The following is a 5996-nucleotide window of genomic DNA, read 5'->3' as shown; positions in this document are numbered from 1 at the left end:
ACAACTATCGTGTGAATTATAATTAGAGTTGAGTGCAATATATTAATTAAACTGTTGTCCTCAGAGAAAACAGGTTTGTGGACTTTTTTTTTTTTCCCCCTCTTTTGCCCTTACTCTGCTCAAACATCTGGGAAGTAGAGGAGCTTGCCAGGCAATGCAGTGGGGGCTGCCGTGAGTCTGGAGGGAGGTGAGCTCTGGAGAGGACAATGCAGCAAACCCGCAGGCCAGGAGTAACAGGTTTGCCCCGCAGGGCACTGGCACGCTGCTGCTGGTGGTGGAAGCAGTGCTGCCCATAGATTATCCTGCAGCCCTTGGAGTCCTTGCTCCTGTTAAACACAACAGGCAAGGTTTTGAAATCTGGTTTCTCTTCAGATCGTATAAATCTTTTGCCTTTTACTAAAGATTTCTGTGGAGAGGAACAGGCACAAGTGTCGAGGAATTTTTGGAGGCTCCATTTCAGTGGAAATTTTCTTTTCCCTGCTTGAACAGGGGGGTTGGACTTAGACGATCTCCAGAGGTCCCTTCCAACCTCAACCATTCTGTGATTCTGTGATTCTGTGAACTCTGTACCCTTGCTGGGACCTGCCAATGCAGCTTCAGAGGAGCACTTGCAGGCAGCATTTCTGCCAGGAGAACATCTGCTCCCTGGGGCAGGTGATGTTTTGTGAGCCAAGGGAAAGTAGAAAGGTTCAGAGCTGGGCATCATAATGCCACTCTACACAAAGGAAAACTCTGTGTGTGTTTGTGAGGGGGTGGGTATGTTTCTGTGCATTTGTGGCACGGCAGATGTTCTGTTACTTTAAAGTCTGCAAGAACCACAGTCCTCCCCAAATTCTCTTTAAAAAATGATGCTGCATAGAGACTCTCTTTGGCCCTTTCCCCGAGGGACATGTTGCGTGATCCCATGTGCCGCTAGGGAATCTGTGTGCCAGAGGAACAGTGTAAATGTCACACCTGATGGACAAGTTCCAGCTGAAGTGTTTGTGACCTTAGGTAGCAAGATCAATCCACCAGAGCTGTTATAGAAAATTAATCACCATAACAGGGTCCGACCGTAGGTTCCCGCTGAGGCAGAGGTCCGAAGTCAGATCAGAGCAAAATAAATTTTAATGACACACGTGCGGTAATTACAGCTCGAGCTGGGTGCCTCCAAAGAGGGACCCCGTTTGAACAAATCCCTGGGTAATTATACCCTTCCAGTCTAGTATCCACCCCATAGTTCTGAACCAATCATAATATTAGAGTTTGGGGTCTTCCAGTTGCCGGTTGGTCCTTTCTGTAGTTTCCAGGTGGATTCTTTGCTTCTTACTGCACTTCTGCATAGGTGTCGATGGCCCTTTTACTCTCTTCTCTTGTCCTTCAGAACCAGTCTTTGTGATTACTTCTTTCTTGCATAGTTGTCTGGCTCTTCTACTTCCTTATCTTGTCCTCCCCAATCAGGCTTGTGGTTCCTTTGTTTCTTTCTTCTGTGCTCCTTAATGCTAAACTGCTTCTTTCTCTCTACAGCCCCCTCCACCCCCCTTATCTTTCTGACTTGAACTTGAACCCTCTCTGGGACTTTCTTTTACCTAATATCTAGGTGAAAGTTCATGGCTTGCAGCCTAAGGCTTCAGCAAATTTAGCTACTAATGCTAAGCAAGGTATGCTAAGCGATGAATTCTAGACAGCTTCAGTCCAATATTCTTTAACAAGTGCCCAGGAATCCTGCCTTCTTGGCTCTTCTCCTGGAAGTACCTCTGAGCACGGCTGCACTTGCCAGGCCAAAGGGCTGCTCTCATCCAGTGGCTCCCAAGGCCTCCAGGTTCTGGCTCTAGAGGCCTGTAATTTTGCCCCCAGTAGCTGTTGAACATGTGATTCTTCTGGAGGGCTAGAGATCAAAACTCTCTTTTCTGGAAATTGCAGGGGCACGGTACTGCTTTCCCATCTGTGAGAGGAGGGAGCTCTAGCCTTGTGGGTCCATCTGCCTAGAGGTACAAAGGAGTCCTTGATGTGTGTGTGCTGCAGATGAGATGAATCAGTCAGCTAGTCACCAAAGGAAGGGCTTCAGAGAAACCACACAGGAGAGGCAACGACCTGCCCCTAGGCTCCAGCTGGGGACTGCTGTAGAATCCCAGCTTCAGCTTTAAATGTTGTCAGATCTTGTAAGGGCACCAAGGACTTGAAAACTTGGCCTAAATGGAACTGAGACGGGCTGCTGAAATTATCGGACAGCCTGTAGTCATTTCTGGGGGTTGCCTGAGTAACTTCACCAGAGAACTGCTGTTGGGGGAGGTACTGATGCCCTTCCTAGCCGATGTGCTGCTCTGTGTTAGCTCTGGCTTATCCACCTGCTTGTGCTGATGCATCCCTCGTCATCTACCTGACTTGCTGCAAGATCCCGCTGCAACGCCCAAGGGGAGAGGGAAGCCTACATGCTAGTTGCCTGGGGGAACGTGGGGGCTGGGGGTGAGGGCTGACTTTTGCTTCTAAGTTGCTGATGGGGCAAGGCTGCAGCTTTGAAAGCTCAGAACGCCTGGCACTGGGCTGTGCGTGGTGTTGCAAGTTGCCCTTCCTCTGGCCAGAGGCCTCTATGTTGCTTCTCAGGTGAGTTTCTGGGTTAATGCCTCCTCTTTGGAAAGGATGGCACCAGGAAGACTTATGAAACCAGGCAGAAAGGAAGGTTTTTTTGTTTTTGTTCATTGGTGGTTTTTTTTTTTAACACCACCTCTCAAGGAGCTGCCACTGGAACTAGGATTTGGCTTCTATGCTTCTGGAGTCCTAGTCCAGTGTCCTAACGCTGAGCTCATTGCTCCCATTGCTTCTCCTTCTGCTGATGAGCCAGGTTAATCGTCTCTTCCTTTCACCTCACACATAGAAGGGGAATAATAATATTTACTGGGGGGCTTCTGCGCTTTGAAAGCCAATACCTGAATATCTGCCTAGGAGAAGTGCTGCTTTCAGAAACAGTTTTCCCAGCCCTTCCTTGCCCAGTGCTGTGGCTGAGGTTTGTGGGAGGAGACTGCCTTTTCAATATGTGTCCTTTCGTGCAGCGTGGAGATCAAACACTGCAGGAGTGTAGCTATGGAGATACAAAAAAAAAGAAAAAAATCGTAAAATCTAGCAGGTTCCCTTTCCTTCCCTTGGCCACACATCACCCACCAGGTTTCTCATAGCTAGCAGTGAAGCTTGCCCGAGGGCTCTGCAGGCAGAGGGGCTGCATCTTGATATGTTATTCCAATTGGAATCTTCTAGGGACAGTGTTCCTTTCCCTTTCTTTTGATTTTAACAACAGGAATGAGAACTTTTTCCATCATCTGTAACTATTTTATTAATTTCGTCTGGAAAGGAAACACTCAGCCCAGGCTCCTTTTAAAGAGCTCATGATTTCTGGGGCTTCCTCTGACTACCTGCTGATCAGCTTTGCTACTACCTTTTTTGCTTTATCTCTAGTATTTGTATATTATCCGTTTTGGAAAAGAGCATTGCCATTTACGTGAGTCTTTTCAATTTGTTATACTCCGTTCAGTTGTGAATGCTCCTATTGCTGTTAAGTTAATTCTCTCTCTCATGCCCACCCAGCCCCCACTTACTTTTAACCTGGAATAGCACCTGCCTGTTTAAGGTTGGGCTTTCCAGAAGCACCTAATTTTGGCCTTACTCTGCTGCTTTGCTTGCATGCACTTTCCAAAATGTAACATCACATTTGCATGTTCTTTTCTGCATTTTATTAGTGACAGAAACAGAAACCTGAGCCCTCCAAAGGGAAGTCCCTGGCAAGGTGTGGATCCAGATGCTTGCCACAAGCTCTGTGCTCATGGACCTGCATACTCAGAAGGGATTCACTGCAACAGCCAAGGGCTTGCTCCAACTCAACAGTTTTATTTTGGAGAGGAAAAGTGAGACAGCATTTTGTTACTTCCTTTCTCACTTACACTTACGATACCCGTAGCCTACAATCCATCATAGCCCTAGGAGAATTAGTCCTAGTTTAAAAGCAGTTTTATTTATACCTACGAATGTAAAAGCAAAGCTGACCTTCAGCATTTGCAGGACTAACTCAGGCTGCTCTTAGCTGGTAACTTCACTGGTAGTTGCCTGCAGCTCTTGTGGAGGTTTTCATTTTCTATGGCCATCTCATCCTTTTGTCTTTCTCTTTCTGAGAAAGAGACAGGTGATGTCTTGTGAGGCAAGGGGAACCTGAAGGCGTCAGAGCCTGACATCAGAATGTCCCTCTACAGGAAGGAAAACCGTGTGTGTGTGTGTGTGTGTGTGTGTGTGCACGTGTATGTTCTTATTCTACCCTCTCACACTGAGTCTTTTAAACAAAGACCTGATGGAGAGTCTGGTGGGTTGTCCAAGGGGCTTCTCTCCCCTGTCCCAGGGGCCTTGTGTCCACAGGTCAGCTGCACCACCGTCTGTGGGCCTCTGCGCTCCTACTGTCATAAGATCCCCCCATTCATTGCCCTCCACCTGAATTTATACCTCATTCCCCATTGTGCTCTTTTCCTGAATTACCTTTCCACCACCCCTGCATCTCCTTTTCTCCACCCAAACTCCTCACAAATAAACAACCCACCTCTCATTCCTTCTTCCTCCTGGGCCCCCATTCTAGGACATCCATACTTACATTTGGTGTTTCCAACACTCTTAACCTAGGCAATTTTGACCAAATGTGGTTCTCCTGGTAGAGTTATCTAGATGAAGGTGGTCTTGCATCCCAAGACTCCTATCTAACCCTATGGATTATGCTGGTTATATTTCATTTCCATTAGATTCCTTTTGGACACAATTGTCTTACTAATGTTAGCCTTGGTACTGCTACCTAGTAGCAATTCAGCACAAGCAGCTTGCATACCAGAGCAATGCCATAACCCAGTTACTGCTCACAGAATACCTCTGTCCTTGTACAGTTTTCCTCACACCTCTGGTACCCAATAGGAGCAATAGCAAGTTTTGAGGCCTAGTGTTCCAGCAGGACCTCTCGCTCAGGTGTTCCTATTAGCATCATGTGCATTTTCTCTCTCTTCCCCATCCAGCCTCCTCTGACTTTTCTCTACTTTCAGACTTGCAGGATCTGGGAGTGGAAGCAGACTCTGGTGGCTTCTGCTGACACGTTCACTGCAGTGCAGGAGCAGGCCCTCCACAAAACTGCCAGCTCACTCTACCCTAGCAATGCACTTTGGGGTGAAAAGACTCCCTGGCTTGTGAAGGAGGGGATGTTTAGTTTGACAAAGACGACTAATCTGCAGGTTGTTATGGCTGAGAATGAAGGTTGAAAGCAATGTGGGGGAAAAAAAAACAGAAAGAAAAAAAAAGCAGGTTGAAGTCCAGAGGAAGGGATATTTATTTATTTATTGATTTTTTAGTCATGAATAATGCCCACCTGTTTAAGTCTGGGCTTGCAAAAAGCACTTAATTTGAGCCCTAGTCTGCTTCTTCTCTGGCACATCCTTTTCATTATGTCTTGTGGTGTGTGTTTCAGCCTTCTTCTCTGCACACACTGCTACAAGTTAGCGTTTTCCCCCAGAACACTCAGTATATTTGGGATGACACCACCATTTCCCTCTGATTTCAACATACTTGTTTCTGTCCTTGAAAGTGTGTCACAAGAAATTCGGTTCTTGTGAAAATTGGAACACCCTTGTTCAGAACTGGGCAGTGATCCTCCGTGACATCTCCTGCCCCTCTCTGCCCCACTGTAGAGAGAACTGCTACAGAAGATCTGGTGCAGAGTTGGGTGACTGACAGGGTACCGCAGAGTAGCCCTGGAGTGTGCTCTACACTCTGTCCAAAACCAGTTAGGACCAGACACGTGTACTCTGTTTTGTCAACAATGTCTAGCTGCTTCACAGTCAGTAACTACTCAAGCTTTGCATAGTCGAGATAAGGAAAGAGCTCTAGTAGATAAAAGGGGCCCCTAGGATACACTAAAGTGAGTCCAGCCTGGCCATCTGACTTGTCCATCCCCCAGTCTCCCAGCAGTGACTGCTCGGCGTGGTTCCTGGGCCTCCCCATGC

General features: G+C 47.2%; 1 non-coding gene across 1 annotated transcript; it reads left to right on the top strand.

Moving 5' to 3' along the window:
• The first annotated feature begins 353 nt into the window (after nucleotides 1-353).
• Nucleotides 354-467, top strand: LOC136996527 (U5 spliceosomal RNA). Its single transcript, XR_010887574.1, has one exon. It is a non-coding gene; the product is annotated as a U5 spliceosomal RNA (small nuclear RNA).
• Nucleotides 468-5996: the final 5529 nt, after the last annotated feature.

This window comes from Apteryx mantelli, unplaced genomic scaffold (assembly GCF_036417845.1).
Source record: "Apteryx mantelli isolate bAptMan1 unplaced genomic scaffold, bAptMan1.hap1 HAP1_SCAFFOLD_40, whole genome shotgun sequence".
Classification (NCBI taxonomy): Eukaryota; Metazoa; Chordata; class Aves; order Apterygiformes; family Apterygidae; genus Apteryx; species Apteryx mantelli.
Note: the sequence above shows the minus strand (reverse complement) of the source record. Positions and strands in the feature narration are given on the sequence as shown.